The following is a 19922-nucleotide window of genomic DNA, read 5'->3' as shown; positions in this document are numbered from 1 at the left end:
CTCTTCCCCTCACACTGCCCAGGTCTCCCTGTGGCAGCCACAGGTCATGTGATGCTTCGAGAAATACAAAGCAACCTTCTTAGAGAATAATAAAAAAATTCTAATCCAGGGTAATCTTATCAAGGAGGAGAGGACTATGGAAAAGCATCATTTTTCCACATTGTATGAAATATGGAAAATATTTTTAAAATATAGAAAAGCAAGCAAAATGAACCACCTGTGGTGCATCCCAAGAGCTAGTTCACAGCATCTCAACGCTTTCTGTTGTCAGGTCTACCATGGAAAGAGAGAACTGCAGATACTCAGTTTTGCCTTCAAAGAGAATGAAAGCAGCTATAGATGTTATTTCTTAGCTATAAATGTATTTGAAATTGTGTCTGAAGTTAAAGGTCTTGTGGATTTAGAATCTTCCTTTTGCAGTAATTCACATGTTTACAGAAATGGTAAAAATGCTCACTTACCTTTGATAGTGGGTTACAACTACTGCATGTTCATTATTTCATGGACACTTGGCCAGCTTCCTGGGTGTGCATGAGGCCCGATACTCAGAAGGAACTCATGCTTGGTCTCATGCTCCATTGTTGCATTTTGAAATTCTTAATAACAAGGGACCCTAGGTTTTTCATTTTGCAGTGGGCTCCACAAATGATGTGGCCAGTCCTGGCCCTTGACCAGAAATACAGTAAGTCTTCCAGGGCCTGGATAATCTCCCAAGACACCAGAGCAAAATCTTTAGCACTTGGATAGATGTGCTTGTTTTGACAAGATGATTAGGGATGACCTCTAGAACCAGGTCTCCTGAGAGTGACGTGCCACCAGATCTCTGCACTGAATGCAAATAGAGTGGTTAGAGTGACCTTTAATAGGAATGTGCAGTTTTATCTCATACCAGAGTCTGTGCACTAAATAACACTAAACTTCCATCTTATGTTTTGCTGAGAATGAGAAATGTCTTTATATGCAGATAAAGGAGAAGATGCAAATGAGAAACCAGATGTTTGTGGGTAAGGCTGACTGAGAGTTTGCTGAGAAAACTCAGGAAAGTTTGAGGGATAAATAAGCACTATTGGGTAGAAGACATGCTTCAACACAGGAAAAATAGACCCTGATCTGACTCCTTACACAGCCAAACAGGATGAACTATGATTCTCCATTTTATTAGTGTCCATTTTGCTTGCTTTTCTGTTTTTAGATCATTCATTCCTACCTTAGGGAGAGAGACACTATCCCTTGATCAAGCCTCAATTCCAAGCTAACCCACACAGCTCACTTGAAGGAGACAACCAACGCCAACTCCTCGTTCTAGAGAAGGAGGACTCTGGTGCAAGAATAATGACAAAGGAATAAAATTGTTCTAATCAGATTAGGTAAGTCATTGTCTGAAAAATCTTCTCACTTTTTGGGAACTACCCCTTCAGTACAGCAGATAACTTTACTTAACCTGAAAGCTAAGACCAATTTAAAACAAGTCACTTTAATTATTACTATGGATATTTATTTTCTTGTTCCTTCACAGGATTCTAGGGAGGCATTTAGGAACTCATCCTTTGTACTATTTATCTCAAGTAACTAATCTGTGCAGTGTAGAAAGAGGAGAACTATTCAGTGCTAAAGGGCCATTTGATGCAAAGCAAGCCTGTGAATATTTTTATTTTTGAGTATTCTTAGAGGTTAAAAAGCAGAGTAGGGAGGGAATTTCTTCTTTATGCAATTAGTTTCTGGTTTTTATTGAGAAGGCCACAGGGGAATTTTAGGCCCATTTTCTTCTCACAGACTCCAAAGGGCTTCTATTTTTCTGGTTGTTCTTCCCCACCCCCCCCTTTTTAGATAATTTCTTTAGATCAACTAGCCAGGCTCTTGTTAATGCATTCCCTCCACCCCCTTGTTTTCCCTACACGTTACATGACCTTCCTTCTTTGAAGTTATCAGACTTCTTCGGTCTCAGAGCCTCACTGGCCTCTAACACACTCCCCATCTGATCCTTTTCTTACCCTTCAAGCATCATTCTAATCCCTGCCACTGTCCCCAGCCCAGTGGTAACTCTCATTGGGCAGTGAATCATTTTAAAATGCTATTTGTTAACAGAGTAAATACCTATTTGTGTAGTAGAAGTCTTCCCCACAAGCATCTAGTCCATGACAGAAGGGCAGTGGATCGCTTCTAATCCGGGCACTCTGTCCGATGTTAGAATCACTGTAGGCAATCAGTGAGGCTGGGGAGAGCATGATCTCATCTTACAGAGACCCACACCATCCCCTCCCCGACCCACAGAAATCTCTAGTTTAGGGGTGCTTCCTACGGCTGTTAACCTCAGTGGGTGCAGGGATGACGGGTGGCTGCATTGCAATGTCATCTGCAGGCTCTCGACTAGTAGGGCAAGCAAACTTTTTTCTGCAAAGGGCCAGATAGGGAATGTTTTCAGCATTACTGGCTGTTCAGCCTCTGTTGCAACTACTCAAGTCTGCCTTTGCAGTGTGAAAGCCATAGATAAACCACAAAATGGACAAGTGTGGCTGTGTTCTAATGATGCTACTTACAGAAATGGGCACCAAGAACAGATTGGATCTGTGAGCCACCGTTTGCTAAAACCTGTTCTAGACAGTAATTTTTTTTGACTAAAGATGTTTTTAAAAATCAGACAGAGTGACAGATAGCTATACCTGCTCCGGTGAGTTCCTGTTCTCCAGTATAGCAGCATCTCACAGCTATATCCTGACAAACAAGACAGACATTTGTTTGTGTGCGAGGAGTTTTGTGATGACCCTCTGTCAATGTTATCTATAATAACATAACTAATTGCTTCAGAGAGTCACATGACTCCAAAATAATTTGGCACATGTTGCTGCTAATCACCTGTGATAAGTTTTCATGAAATCTTATTTTATGTTACTTTTCATCTTAAGTCCTATGCTATTTATTGATTTCCTATAAAGACCATCTGTTATTGCTTATTTCAAGTGGTAGGTAGAATCTATAGGACTGATAGGAAATGATTTTTGATGAGTAAGGGATCAAACTGAGTCATTCATATCATTGACTTTCCTATATATTATTCCCATCTCCAATAACCACCTTTGTCACTTACTCAGCTGTGTGCTTCGTGGATGCTTTGAGCTAAGTTCTAACATCACTTACAGGGCTGATGTTTCAAGACTAATATGAACACTGACCATTTGCACTCACTACATGCCCACAACCCGTGCATTATCCAGGAGAATTAATTGTTAGCAACGAATTCAACATTCAGCCTTTAACATTTTTATTCTGCCAGTAAGGTCAGATAAATCTATCAAGCAGGCTATTATTAATCTCTGGCTTTCAAAAATGGCAAACAGCCACTGAATTCAGCTGACAGCACATATTCATTTAAAGACCAATAAAGAGAATTGCCCGTATTAGTTAAAATGTATTCGTCACCATGTTTAAATCTTTCCAGCGCTATTATGGGAGTTGAATTAGAATATGCAGAACCAATTAACTTATTCTGTTATCTAAAGGCAAGGCATTAAGAACATTTCCAAAATAGATTCTGGGAATTATTTCAGCTTCCTCTGGGGACATAATCTTGCAATAGATGTTATTTAACTTTTTTAATTTATTTATTTTATTATTATTATTATTTATTTTTTTTGCTAAAGAACTACATTTCATATAGCATAGGTAATAAGGAAATATTATATCAATAATGGGTTCTAGACTTATTGGTGTGATCACTTTGTAAGGTATAAAAATCTTCAATTGCTATATTACATGCCTAAAACAAATATAATATTGTATGTCAACTGTAACTGAAAAATAAAAAATACATAAAAAAGAAATACATTTCAAACCCTTCAGTCTCTTGTGTGTCATTTCAGAGATGTGCCTTTACTTACTTTGTGTTTATATGAGGATTTTGATTGTCATGGGCTCAAATACATGAAGTAAACCTAGAAATAGGAAACAGGTTTCTAAAGCAGAACTTGAGCCAGGCTGGTGTTGCTAAGTGGTTAAGCATAATACCTATGAACCAGGAGGTTACAGTTCGATTCCTGGTCAGGGCACATGCACGAGTTGGGTTGCCAGCTCTATACCCAGTAGGGGATATGCAGGAGGCATCTGATCAATGATTCTCTCTCATCATTGATGTTTCTATCTCTCTCCCTCTCCCTTCTGCTCTGAAATCAATAAAAAAAAATATATCAACAACAAAAAAGCAGTACTTGAGAACAGATGCTAGGGGAGTAAGTCTAAGGGCTTGTTCTCCACACCCCAATTTCACCACCCAGGGAAAATGCTTCCCTGGCTCTGTCCCTTTTAATCATACCAACAATATTGTCATTACTTCTCAAATTGTTGTGCTGATATAGAAGAATCCATATTACACTGTAATGTTAAGTCTCTTAAAAGAGAAAAAGGATACTAAAGGAAAGGAATACCATCTCAAATTTTGTTGAGTAACTGAATATCTACAAAGCCTTCTTAGGAATCCCATACATTTTTAGATTTTGTTTCTATTGGTAGATGCTTTATAATGTTTCTTGGTTGGCTTGCAGAAACGGTCACTGCTTCATGGTTGTGGCGTCTGATTTACCTCATGCCCAGCCTAGCATCTTCCTGAGTTCTAAACTTCCTTTCACAGCATTATGGGAAAGTCATTGAAGAGTTCATGCTTTAGGGGCAATTGTGAGATTGGTTTCACCCTTTGATGTCAGTGAAGTGAAAGCTACAATTGAAGTGCGCCTGCAGTTTGCCACCAGGGGGATATTTGGACATTTCTAAGATGCGAACAGCTAAAAATGCATTCATAAGTAATGAGATCTGAGTTACATTCAATTATGTCTGCATTTCTCTGCTCCTATTGGATGCAAGGACTGTAAAGTGCTACAAAAAGACTCATCTTGCTGATAATAAGGGGTGTGATAACAGCAAAAAGGGCTAGGAAATGAAATTCTCATCAGAAGTTTTTCACAGATTGACATTTAATTGCTTGGCATGGCTTTGTTAAATATTTTTTTTTAAATATATTTTATTGATTTTTTACAGAGAGGAAGGGAGAGAGAGATAGAGAGTTAGAAACATCGATGAGAGAGAAACATCGATCAGCTGCCTCCTGCACATCTCCTACTGGGGATATGCCCGCAACCCAGGTACATGCCCTTGACCGGAATCGAACCTGGGACCTTTCAGTCCGCAGGCCGACGCTCTATCCACTGAGCCAAACCGGTTTCGGCTGTTAAATATTATTTTATTCCCCAGAGCATCAACCTTCTGTATTTCACTGAGATTTTTACCAATAGTCTACAGGAACTCAACTAATGCCTATCGGGGCTTTATTTGTTTACATGTGTACAGATAGAAAATGCAATACTGTAGAATGAAACCATGGATTATATGAAGAAACAAGGTAAAAAAAAACTGTGCTTAAATAACTTTAGAATATTCAATTATTATTCAGTTGCTATTTATTTGACTTGCCTTATTTTTGTTTGTAAGGGAATAAAACAGCTAAGACATCTGGTATATCAGGGAATGGATCAGCCTTGGGTATTTTTGGCCCTGGATCCTCCATGTGACTCCATGGTCATCACGCTTTATGTGCTTCCAGCACTCCTGTGCTCATCTAAACTAACCTACTCGAAGCTTCTTCCAAGCACTCCATTTTATCTCATAACTCCATGAGTGTGGAGGGGCTGATTTCTGAAAATAATGTGCTTTTGTGCTTCTCTCCTTCTATTTGTTCTTTCCCATCAGATTCAATGTCACTTATTAGCAGTGATCTCTGCCTCCTCTAACCGAATAAAGGGCTGTTTTCTTTGTGTATCATGTCCTAGCTTTGGCTTTTCACAGCACCTACCTTACTATATTTAAAGGCTCTTTTCTTGGCTTTCTCTTCACCTGACTATGACTTCCTTGAGGGAATAGACTGTGTTGTTTTTATTTCCAGATACCCAGTAAGTAGGTACATGGTACAAATTTATTATGTAGACAACTTATGGAGTTCACCACAGGCTGATTAATTGCCGGGAAAGAATTGCCTACAAAACCAAATCTTTTTCTTGACTATAAAAACCTAGTGGGACATTTTTGTCCTAGAGTGATAATAAATATTTCTTATGGCATATATATGAGACCTTAGGCTCTGCTGGAATAGTGTATCATTTATGTGAGACTCAGATGCACACCCTGGCTTCTCATGCTGGGATCCTGTGCAGTGAAGGATTAGCGTGGCAAGTCTAGGTTGTTCACACTGCACATTCCCAAGAAAGGTTTAGTCCTTGCCCTGAACCTGGAGGTAACTTTGAAGGCCTTGGAATGTCTTCCCTGATAAAAGAGTCTTGGTTCATGTGGTGGTCCCTGGGCCACATGGAATCAGCTTGACATTTGAAGAGGAAGGAGGCTAAGGTCCAGCATATCTTTGTGATGGCCCACATCGAGGCTCAGTTAAGCTTTCCTGGCTGACAATGCTCTGTGCATACTGTCACAAATTGTGTCTGGAGGAAATAAATGTTGCCTACCTGACTATACTGTGAGAGAAAAATTGGGAGCTTATGTCTGGTATCTCCTGAAGCGAGCCCTAGAATCTTTTTCCTTTTGCTGTAATGATCTGTAACTGTGAGTATAGCAGTTTTCCTGAGCTCTGTGAATCCCCCTAGCAAATCATTGACCTCAGTGAGGGCTTTTGGACTCTCAATACAGAGAAACTTCTAATCATTTCTGGTTATCTTACCTCAAAATGCTTGTTATCTTTGCATGAGTAGGTCAAGGTTTGGAAATTGTGTTATATGGCTTCAACTTAACATACCTTTCCCTAACTTCCTGTGTAATTTCTGAACCTTTGATGATAACTTAGGTGAGCTTCACAAGAACTCCATTTTTAGGTAAAATGGTGAATCTCTATGTATATTGTTTCAAACTAAAATATGTTGTCTTCTTTGGAACATACTAGACTAGAACCAAATTAGTTCCTGAGAGTTTATTACATTCATCATGGCCTTAGGTCAAAATATTTCCTGAAATCCACTTTACTGTAGACAACTACTTATTAAGATTTTGTTTTGAGATGGGTTTAGTATCTAAAGATACAATTTTTATTGTAATAGTAACACATGGATGGAGAAAGTTACAGAGCTGCTAGGAGAAAAAAAAGTATACTTTTGAAATTACATATTACATTGGTTTTAATATGAACAAGATTGTTTTAAGATGCAAAATGTAATTCCCAGGGTAGCCACTAGGAAATAATCCAAAATTAAAAAAGTAAGAGTCTGAGTGGGTAAAGGCTGCCTTGCTATCCCAGGAGTATATCAGGTCTGCTTTTGTTCCAGGAGCCGGTCCATCCTTGCTCTTTCAAAGGACCTGGCATATATGGCATACTGTTCTTAAAATGTTTGCTCACCTTCTTGGCACTATGTGTTTTAACCAAGGTCTCCTCTCTGAGAAAGGTTGTTTCCCCAGGTAGGGATTTTCCCCTGAAGTTAGGGGGGGAATAAAACCCCTCAACTAAGTGCCAGGCGGGTAATTAATCACTTTAACTACGAACAATCATGCTTAAGCTACATAATCTTTACTCCCTGGAATGGAGATAAGAAACGCCCTAACCTTTGGAATAGAGATTGATAGGATTGAATCAACTGGTATAAATACAGATGTAACAAGACAGAAAGACACAGAACTTAGAAGACAGAACCAAGAGAGACAGAACCTAGGCACAGAACCTACACAGAACGTTCTCTAGAGACAGAAGAAGAACTTCACTGGAGAGAACATGGCAAAAGATCCTGGACAGAAACTGGCCTCAGAACCTAGAGACAGAACCTAGCGAGAGAACATGGCAAAAGATCCTGGACTGAACCTGACTACAGAAATTGGCAAGAGAACCTGACTAGAACCTGGTGACTGAACCTGGCTGGAGAACCTGGACAGAACCTGGCTGGAGAACCTAGCGAGGGAACATGGCTACAGAACCTGGCTGGAGAACCTGGAGAACCTAGCAAGAGAACATGGACACCGAACCTGGCTGGAGATCCTAACCAGAGCTTCGCTGGAGATCCAGAGCAGAACCTCTCTGGAGATCCAGACCACAACTTGGCTGGAGATCCTGGCTAGGCTGCTGATCAACTGAACACTGTCTCCATGTCCTTCCTTCTTCGCCGACTCTGTCCACACCTTTGGGGACCCCTGGACCTGCTGGGGTTGGACCCCAGCACTTTTGCCTTAGTGTTTTTGTATTTGTTCTTTCTTCTCTTTAGAATGAATGCTTGTCTTCAAGTATCTGCATGGCTCACTCTCACTTTCCTGAAATATTACTTTTTCATGAGATTGTCCTGACTCTTCAGGCCACCCTATCATTGAAAATACAACCTTTTCTACCTCTTCCTTCTACATGATTTTTCTCCTTCCTTTTCACTGTCTCCTTTTCGTTTTCCTATCTAATGTATTATACAGTTCACTTATTCATCTTCTTTATTTTCAGTTTCTCCCATAGAAAGTATGCCTTGTGGGGCAAGGATTTTTGTCTATGGGCCTAGAACAGGGCTTGGCACATAAAGTGTTCAATATACATTCGTACTCTTAGTAACAGACACAGGGCTAGACTGGTCACACATATTTTCCACTTAATCTTCATGATGATCCTATTATGTAGATAACTTTTATCTCCTTTATTTTTAAGATGAAGACACTAAAGCTGAGAGACATTAATATATGTGAATCTAGGTCTTTTTAACTTCAAAGCCATTGTTCTTTATTATATCTCAGTAACTTTTACTCAGAAAAATAAGAGTTATGTGACAGGTCTTTAGGTCTTTATTTCCTTTTTATCTGGGACTCTATTCAGCCATCCTTTCACTCTCTGACTTTTCATGTTAACACTGCAAAGACGCCCCATTGTGAAGGCTGGCAAAACCCCACTGTCACCATCTCCTCTGAAATCTCACTAGTTGGAGTAGAACTGTCAGCCTTTTGTGAACATGGGAGTCTCTCCGTGAAATAAAAGGCCAATGACACGGTGTACCTTGTAAAAGCTGTCATTGTGGAAAGGAACATGCTTCAATGTTCACATCATGAAGAATAATGCCACCAGATGCATATAATTTTGAAGTTCTTACCTATATTTTTATATATGCTACTTCAGTTAACAGTTCTGAGACAATAAAAGAAAAACACAATCATTTTGTTCAGTTCAACCGCTTGAAATGAAAAAAAGGGCTCTCTATGAAAGCGAATATCAGGTGAGTAGTTTCTGAAATACTGCCTATTGAACTAATCAAAAGAGAACATTCAAAACTAATACCGTCCAGGTTTATGTAATATTTAGAGTAAGTCAAATGTTCAGTACTTTTCAGGTAAAAGTTTTATGATACCTGAATACTAATGGTAGAAACGTCAAGGGCAGAAAAGATAAAGTTGGAATAAAAAGTGAAACCATGTAGAATTGTTAGAAGTTCAGTCATTAGGAATGAAGAAAAATGAGAGTAGAGAGAACAGTGTAATGATTAAACAGGAAGGCTTATGTGAACAAGACTACTTGAGAATTCATGGTGGAAAGGAGAGAGTAAGATGAAAGGGGCTTTTAATCCTTAGCTCATTGAATTTAGATTGGTTAATTTCTTACAATGAGCAATAATAATAATGCATGAATAGGATATTTGTTAAAGATACATGTGCATGTCACATATTTTATATATGTATATTCTTTAACACACACATTTCCCAAATAGCTTATTTCCATGACTCCACATCAGGGAAAATTTACTGGAGGGTTTTGACCTCCAAAGATGCTAGGGTTACACTGAACACTGAATGTGTTTTCACATAAAAGCCGATAAACCCTAACAGTTCATAACGCGCACTCTGCAAGTTTACTTCACACTCAGGTAATAGATCTAAGGAGGGGCTCTCAGCCAGACTTTCTCCTTCAGGCAGAAGTTCAAGGGTCTATAGCCCTGGGATCATCTCCCTGGGTTGATGAACAAGGGAAACACACAGTGGGGATCACGCCTGGGGAGTTTCCTAGAGCTACACCAGGAAGGCACATTTCTCTTTTGCTCACATTCCCTTAGCTCATGGATTCTCAACCTGTGGGTCGCGACCCCTTTGGCGGTCGAACGACCTTTTCACAGGGGTCGCCTAAGACCATCCTGCATATCAGATATTTACATTACGATTCATAACCGTAGCCACATTACAGTGATGAAGTAGCAACAAAAATAATTTTATGCTTGGGTCACAACATGAGGAACTGTATTTAAAGGGCCAGAAGGCTGAGAACCACTGGGCTAGGGCTACTTGTTTTTAATTCACTGTTTAGAAATGAACAATCACCTGATGAATTTCAATCAAGCAAAAATCATCTAGGGTAAATTTTGCCTTAAAAAGCCTTATACAATCTGTATAGATTTCAGGTTTGAGTTTGTGATTTTGGGGGATATACCTAAATTCTGAAACTCTTGCAGTTTGTGTTCTGACTAGTCTGGGGGTCATTTAACTACTCGGAAAATTCTAGTTGTGAATTAACGTTTTAGAAATGTAAGGCTATTCAAAATAATGACCTTCTAAAGAGGTCATTACCACTTGGGGAGGGAGCCTTTCCAACGAGTGTATCACTTCAATAAAATTTTTCCAGATCTATTTCTCCAATACCCCCATTCCCTCTTCTCTGCCACCTGCCACTTATTCATCCCTTTAAGAGCCTTTGTACACACATAACTTTGTTTGGAACGTGTTTTCTTGTTTGTTTCCCTTTGATCTTCATGCATTGCCTGGTTTGTCACTAAAAACCTCAATGACATTGAGTCTTTGTTAAACTAATGGAGGAAATAAAGTTTGGATTTTGTGTTGGCAGATTTATAGATGAAGAAAGCAGCATAAATTTAGCTGTGGCCTTCTGCGGGTGGAAGCAAAATGCTCTACGAGCTGACCTTGCATGGAGAAGAAAACCTGACACTAAAAAATGAATGAATGAATGAATGAATGAGTGAATGAATGAGTGAACAAACGAACGATAGAGTAGAAAATGACAATCACTAATTTGGCTAAAATATCTAAATAAAATCTGGTAAAAATAACTATCATTTACTCACCTAGAAAGGTTTGACAGAGCTTGCTCAGAAACTCTTAAACCTCTAGTTCACACCTCCAGTTAGACAATTGAGGCATAATATAATTTTTGCTATTTATTAGTCCCACCAGATAATGAGCTTTTTGAGAGAAGGGTACAATTATCTGGTTGTATTAAAGTAGTTTCTCTATAAATGTTGAGTGAATGGATCAACTAATCAAAATAGAGCTTGATTAAGTACAAATATATTTTATGTTTTGGGTAAACATGGGTAAACCAAGTTTCATACTGTTAGTATGACCTTGATATTGACATGGGGAGAAAATCTTTCATTGTCAAATACTGTTACCTCTCCCTCATTATTACAATCATTCAAATCTCTATCAAGGCAGACTGTTAAATGATATAAAGTTTATCATCTGATGTTAAGGGATAATTTTTTTTTTACTGAACTATAAGAAAAACGTCAGAAGAAGAAAGAATATAATGAAAATTTAAGTATCCAAGAAATATTGTCTGTCTGTTATGATTTATGTAATGAAATTAAAAAGTTGAAAGCCAATTTTGAAGCATTTCGGAGTAATACAATTAATTTGAAGGATACATTTAATGTTTTGAAACTGAATCTGTCAAGCTTGTCATGAATTTTAACTGAGTTAAAAAAATATTCTGATGCATATTGTATGGATGTTGGCGTTACATAGAACTAACTAAGAAATGAAACCAATAACCTGACAGTAATAAAGTATTTCAGTTGAAATCATGATAAATGTCAAAGGAAATATTTTGATGTATTTAAAAAGAGACTCTACTTTTTGTAAAATCTGGTTGTGCAGATAACTTCTGGAATAATATTTCTGATTTTAATTCTATCTAGTTTTCCTTAACTTTTAATTAACATGCACAACACACACATACACACAAGTATACATACCATAAGTGTAAAGCGCACTAAATTTTCAAACTGAACACCCCTGTACAACCAATACCTAGGTCAAAAACCAGAACAATGTCAACACATCAAAAATTCTCATTATGCCCCCTTATTTCTACCTGCTTTCCCAAGTTATTACTATTCTGACTCTTGACAACATACATTATATTGCCTAATTTGCATTTTATGTCAGTGGAACAAAAAACTAGTATGTAAATGTTTTGTGACTAGTTTCTTTCACTAGATATTATATTTGTGGAATAATCCATATTGTTGCTAATGGTAGTACATTATTCATTTTATTGCTGCATAGTATTCCATTTTGACAACTTTCTACAATTTATTTAGCCACTCTACTCTTAACGTTCACTTGGATAGTTTTACTTTGGTGCTATTATAAACAACATTGCTAAAAACATTCAAATACACATCTTCTAGTGAATATATTCTAATGCCAACTGTTCTTTGCATATGCTGTATAAACTATCATGCAAAATTTCACAATGTTAATTATATATTATTCGGGTATGAGTATGAAATACCTTTCTTTTTAATATTTAGTTTTAAAAGTTTATTTTATTGTTTAAAGTATTACAAATAGTAGTACATATGTCTTTTTTCCCCATTGACCTCCCCCCCCAGACTCCCCTACCCCCAGCACATGCCCTTACCACACCACTCCCAGTGTCTTATGTCCATTGGTTATGCTTATATGCATGCATACAAGTCCTTTGGTTGGTCTCTTACCCACCCCCCAACCCTCCCCTGCCTTCCCGCTGTAGTTTGACAGTCTACTCTATTCGATGCTTCTTTGCCCCTGTATCTATTTTTGTTCATCAGTTTATAATTTTCTTTATATTCCACAAATGAGTGAGATCATGTGGTATTTATCTTTCACTGACTGGCTTATTTCACTTAACATAATGATCTTCAGTTCCATCCATGCTCACAGAAAGAGAAACTAAAAAAGCAATCCCATTTACCATTGCAACAAAAAAATCAAGATACCTAGGAATAAATTTAACCAAGGAGATAAAGGACCTGTACTCAGAAAATTTCAGGACGCTGAAAAAAAGAGGCAGAGGAAGACATGAGCAAATAGAAATACCTTTCTTTAGACTTAAAGTTTTAAAGCAATACATTTATATTTAAGTAAATATAAACTCTTTAAAGTGAGTCCAATACATGCCAGATATAGAACTAGATGCTTCATCTACTTATTACTGATACATATTCTTAAAATGAATACCACTATACTATTTTACAGGTAAGGAAATGGAAAATCTCAGATGCTAAATAACAAAAATTATCTAGTCAATGTTATAAAGAATTTATCACATAAATTTGGTTTGCAAAATGGAGAGGAAAATTGAGAAAGAAGAGAAGAGGCAAAGGAATTACAGAGATGTTTCCAAAATAAAATTTAGAACCCCAGTCAGTTTGATCTTAAAGCCTGTCTGTTTTAATTTAGATTTCCCCAGGGGCAGACCTTGAGACAAGCATTCAATCAAGCAAGTTTCCACTGTAGAGAGTGAGAAGTCTGGGAAACGTTATAGGTTATAGGCCTCAGAGATGTTTCTATTTAGGACCACAGGAGCTGGGGTATTTTTTAATTAACTCTTAGAGTCAGTGGTTGAGGATTGATCCTAGAGTTGTTATTTTTCTTTTCTTTTTTTTTTAAACTATTTTTTAAAAATATTTTTTTTATTGATTTCAGAGAGGAAGGGAGAGGGAGAGAGACAGAAATATCAATGATGAGAGAGAATCATTGACCACTGCCTCCTACTGGGGACTGAACCCGCAACCTGGGTATGTGCCTTTGACAGGAATCAAGCCCGGGACCCTTCAGTCCACAGGCCGGTGCTCTATGCACTGAGCCAAACCAGCCAGGGCGAGGTGTTATTTTTCTGTCACTTCCTTCCTGCTGTATACCTGGGCAGAAAAGTTTCCACATAAGCCCTTAGGCCAGTGGTTCTCAACCATCCTAATGCCATGACCCTTTAATGCAGTTCCTCATGTTGTGGTGACCCCCAACCATAAAATGATTTTTGTTGCTACTTCATAACTGTAATTTTGCTACTGTTATGAATCGTCATGTAAATATCTGATATGCAGGATGTATTTTCATTGTTACAAATTGGACATAATTAAAGCATAGTGATTAATCACAAAAACAATATGTAATTATATATGTGTTTTCCGATGGTCTTAGGCGACCCCTGTGAAAGGGTCGTTCGACCGCCAAAGGGGTCGTGACCCACAGGTTGAGAACCGCTGCCTTAGGCAAAGAGATACTAATGATTGTAATTGGAAATCAGTTAGTATGCACTGGAATGATAAAGCTTGAGGCACCAAGCTTATGAATGGGGCACCAAGAAGTGTATCTGCCACAGTTTACTTGTGCTGGCCCAATCCTCCGGCGTCCCATGTTAAATTTACTCAATATCTCAATGTTATCATTGTGCTTTCATGTGGTGGCCAGTCACAACTTCATTAACAAAATTTAATGGAAGAAAAAGTGGGACAAACTGACTCTGCCCCACAAGCGCTCAATTATCATCCTCTCTTCCCTTTACTCTCAGCCAGCCTCGACTCTGATCCGGTTGCTTGCTCAACAGGTAAACATACACCTTCACCCATTAGGGATCTGTTCCCAGGACAACATGCCTGCCTGCTTGTTATAATTACCCACTAATATACATCACTCAGCATGGAAGCACCAGGAGACTGCCCAGGGAATATCTTCAATTCCAGGCATCATTCTCCCTCCTTCATTGCGTAGCAGCTGATCTACTCACGATATCAGATGCTCTTATACCCGCCAGCATTAACCTTTTGTTTGTTTTGCTTTCTGGTCTTCAGTCAGGAGAAGGCCCAAATGATCAGGTAGCCATCCTGCAATTAGGTTTTCTGGAATCTTTACTGTGTTGCCTGTTGTAAGAATCTCCTTCCTAGAAACCGGGACCTTTGGTTCAGCAGGGCTGAAAGTTACAGGCACAGACAATGCAACATCCTAAAAGGAGCACCTGGATATGTGGTAAGAAAAATCACTATTTCTATTCTCTCATAAATGTATTTATTGTAAATTTCTCAAGATCCCTTTGAGGAAAGAGCATGGGATTTGATATTGTGTATACTTGCTTTGTTTTATAAAATATTCCTCAAGAGGATGCAGCCTCTTCTCCAATAGGCTACTTGGAAATTGGCATATGGATATGATTCTGCATCGTGGTAGTTGCCATTAGCCTTTTGATCACCTGTTTTTATAGTTTCTATAGTGTGTGTGTGTGTGTGTGTGTGTGTGTGTGTGTGTGCGCGCGCGCTGTTGTGGTCGTTTTTACTGCATGAGTTAGGCAATATCCTTAGGAAACCATGGCCCAGCAGCCTACATGACATAAATGCTGCCCACAACTACATGAGCTTGGAAGAAGTTTGTTCCCCAGTCAAGCCTCAGATGAGACTGAAGCCCTGGCTGACAAGTTGATTGCAAGTGTAAACGAAATGAAAGAAGATATTCCAGCGAAGCTATGTCTAAACTGACTCACAGAAACTATGATCTAAATCTGTTGTTTTAAGCTGCTAAGTTTGCAGTGATTTGTTATGTAGCAACATATATCTGACATGACAGGGATAGTAATTCCCCAGTTGGGCCGTGTTGAGTTAGAATCATAGTTACTGGGTAGAAGCAATAAAGGACATTATCAGAAGTTCTAGAGGAGAAAAGGATACGATAGTGTAAGACAGTGATGGCAAACCTATGACACGCGTGTCAGAGGTGACACGCGAACTCATTTTTTGGTTGATTTTTCTTTGTTAAATGGCATTTAAATATTTAAAATAAATATCAAAAATATAAGTCTTTGTTTTACTATGGTTGCAAATATCAAAAAATTTCTCTATGTGACATGGCACCAGAGTTAAGTTAGGGTTTTTCAAAATGCTGACACGCCGAGCTCAAAAGGTTCGCCATCACTGGTGTAAGACGTCGGCCTCAGGTGAAGTCTTTGCATGGTCTCCAGCAAAAGGGATACTGTTATTGCCTGATAAGGAGGGTATGCCACTTCTGATAGCACAGAGTGTTTTGGAAAATCTTGAGGCTTGAGTTTCTCAAGCATCCTACTTAGATATCTCAACTAAGGTTTTAAAGTTTCCCTCCAGTCTGATCAGGACTCTGCGTTGAGTTAGAAGATTTGCCGGGATGTGAATTTCGCCTTCTTTATAAACTTATAATTCCATTTTTTTCACATTCATACTCTGGGCCTGATTTCCAGCATAGTGCACTCTGGTTGCAGGTGCCGAGACTTCCTTTAATATTGCTATCGCCTGTGGCTTGCCTTGTCATACTTTGTTTGACAGTCTCATGAGTTGACTTGATCTTCAGGTTTTTTTAAATTATTTAATGCCAAACAATTCCACAGCTCATATAATAATCATTGGCTCCATATCTCTATATTGCACAAATCCATGAATTCAATTCTATTTGTATCCTAATTCACCACAGGTAGGAGTCTTAGTTATCATAGCACTACAACATTTTCAGGGTTATCATTACCCAATTTACTACCAGTAATGGGGTCCTAGAAGCATCTGGTCAATGAATGATACAATTTCAAAATTTTATCTTGAGTATCTGCTAAAACCATTTTTAATACCAATTGTTTTAATTTGTGTTTCCCTAGAAGCTGACAACTAAAAAAATAATTCAAATGTCAGTAGTTTGTTTGTGAGGTGTTTAATAATAAATATAACAAATGTAATAAAGTGGACATTGAGACAGAGAGGGAATGAGCCAATGAAGGTTACATTATCAAATAAGTTATTTTGGGGGAACTAGAGCTTAATCAACATGGGGAAGTCTCAATGTCATCACCCCTCCTAGGTGAGGGAGTTGGGGTTTTTAAGCACGAACTCAGATCAAGTATTGGTAGAGGAATGTTTTGGTGAACCACTACTTCTGTGAAACCTAGTTGCACTGCACAAAAGCAATTTAAGCTTTAACAGCCAAAGACTAAACTTCAGGCAAGTATGTTAGCCATTGGAAATCTGAAAAATGATGAGATAGCAAAGACATGAGGTAGCAAAGACACAGGCTAGGTAAGAGCAGCATCTCCTGCGGCCTTTCTCTACCAATAATATCACATTTAAATAATCTTTTAAAAATATTAAACACTATACCAGAGTACATGGTAGTATATCTGGGAGTTTCCTATAATCAGCCGAGTTGAAAACTATGGATTAATAACCAAATTCTTATCAGTGAACATTGTTTTTGTTAAACTAAGCATGCTTTTAAAAATTATTCTTTATAATCTGATAAAATCACTTTCTATTATAATCTTCAAAATTATACTTATAATAATTTATATTGAATTTTAAATCTCACTGGGGTTGTGTCTTCTTATTTACCTTGAAACTGTTGACAGAATACTGAACATTCATATGAAAAATGAAAATTAAGGTCATGTTTGGAATATTTGACAGCTATTAAACAGGACTCACAGTGTCCTGCTGAGAGGCAAAAGGTAGGCTTAATCCTGGCTTTTACAACAGTTCATATAGTTTTAATTTATTCTTAAATGGAGATATGTTATGCTTAACCTAATAATCTGTCCTAATACTCAAAGATTTTTATACTGAAATAATAGCTGTGTTACCTATTAACAGGAAACCACCAGTGAATTTACTAAAATATAACTGAAACATAGTAAAATGCATATATATATATAATAATAACTATTATATTAGGATGTTAAATGCTTTTAAGAAATTATATCACAATTATTAAACAATTAAAGTATGAATTTACATTAGAATTTGTTAAGTCAAAATTTATAATGTAATTTCTAGGATAACCATAAAATAAAAGGTCAATGAATAACCATCAAGCAAAGAAAGGCAAAAAAAATGAAGTAATGAAACTTAATCAACATAAAAGAAGGTAAGAAAAGATAGAAAAAGGTCAAGGCAAGATAGCAAATTATAAAATGGTATATATTAACTTCTTCTGCTGTGTTAATTTTTCTGTATTCTATTTTAAGTGTGTCTCTTACATGTATAATGTAGTTGGAACTTAAAACCTTTTTATCTTTCATTGATTAGTCCATTTGCATTTGGTGCAACTACCTTGTATTATAAAACTACCCTTGTATTAAAATTTTCCACCTTCTTGATAATTTGGAAATATACTCCAAAATAACCTATAGGTCAAAGAAAAATACATATGGATATTAAACAATAAACTGAATGATTATGAAGAAAACTTCTTGAAGAGAAGGCTAGGTCTGTCTCACACATTGAAGCCTGATCATTGAGCATATAGTGTTTGGCACATAGGAGATGCTCAGTAAATACGTTAAGTAAACAAAGCCTAGAGTAACTGCATGTAATTCCTTTGATGACTGCACCTACTGGGTATGATAGATAAAAATCAGTGCAAAAATCAATCAGTAACAACTAAAGAGTCTTCAAAAACATAATACAAATAGAGCTCAGAATTCAGGCTATTCCATTTTGCAGCAGAAGGATGTGGAAAAAAGGGAGGAAAAAGAAATAAATAGAGGCGGAGAAGAAATGGGGGGGACTGAAAAAACAGGTACTGTAGTTCATAATTGAAAAAGATTCCTACCTACATTGTTCCTATTGTTCAAACAGTGTTGCCAAACACAGCTAGTGTGGAAGAATAGGTTGGCTTATCTCATTGAGGTAGAGTATTTTTATGAATCAACTTGTTACTTATTAAAATATGTAATATTTCTTTTGTCTTAAATTTATATATGCAGAACCAGAAGTTCTTGTGAATCATAAAATGACTAATTATAGAATCATTTTCAAAATCCATAGCTTCTCATTCTAGTAAAGAAAGTCTATTAGACATTACCAATTAAAGAGTCATTTGGTCCTTATTGACCTAAATTCATCATATTAGCATGAAGGTTTACAACATTTTAACGAAACATTAATAATCTGTGACTGTGTAAAGGTGGGTCATGGAGATAAAAGCCAATATCCTTTCCATTTCACTTGTAAAACTGCTTTACAAGATTTCAATTAGATCCTTCCTTTTACCCCTGAGGGAAACTACTGGATGCATTCCATTAATTATGGTTCCTAGAGACAGGCTCAGGAAAGCCCAAATTCTAAAATTCCCATCATTGAAATTTTGCAGGCTTTCCTTTTCTTTCATTCCAGGTGCTTGCAGAGTTAAAATGTGACTTCGCAGCCAATGGCTTCAGAGGAAGGGTGAGCTGCACCAGGAACTCTAGAGCAGGGGAAAGGAAAGAGGTGAGGCTATAGGACATGACCTTCTCAGCCAAATATGATTTGGATGTGGTTTATGATATTTACATGCAAAATTTTTTAACTTACTGATTACTACTTAATGCATATTTATGAATCTATTAAAATTAGTTTTAACTGTTTACTTATGTGCATATGTGCTTAGATATACACATGCCTACACAAAATGGGAAAGAGCTATCACTGAATATGTGTTGTGTATGTTGTACTTGTTTGTCCACATGTGTATTTGCATGTGTGTGTGTGTGTGTGTGTGTATGACATGTGAGTACAGAGAAAAAGGAATGGGGACTTTTTACTATAAACACAAACAACTGTCCCAAGTCAAAATGTGGCTATTTGAAAATAGAATGGATTGGCACCATCATTAACAATTTCCTTGAATATTTTTTAAATCAAAACATGAATTGAATGGCTCCCCTGAAAAATATACCATGCCAATCATACAATCCCAGCTAAGGCAATCACCAGTGTAAACTTTTACATTCTATTAAGAGCTACAGTTTGTAGCAGAGAAAAGCCAGGGATAAGAATCTTATCTGTCTTTAGAAGGGTGGAGTTTTGAAGAAAGCTGCCACAACACTTTCTAAATCGGAGGAATACAATTTGCTAGAAATTCCTATATCTCACAATATTATCTAAAAGCATGAT

The sequence above is a fragment of the Myotis myotis genome, unplaced genomic scaffold, assembly GCF_014108235.1.
Source record: "Myotis myotis isolate mMyoMyo1 unplaced genomic scaffold, mMyoMyo1.p scaffold_m19_p_14, whole genome shotgun sequence".
Taxonomy (NCBI): Eukaryota; Metazoa; Chordata; class Mammalia; order Chiroptera; family Vespertilionidae; genus Myotis; species Myotis myotis.
Note: the sequence above shows the minus strand (reverse complement) of the source record.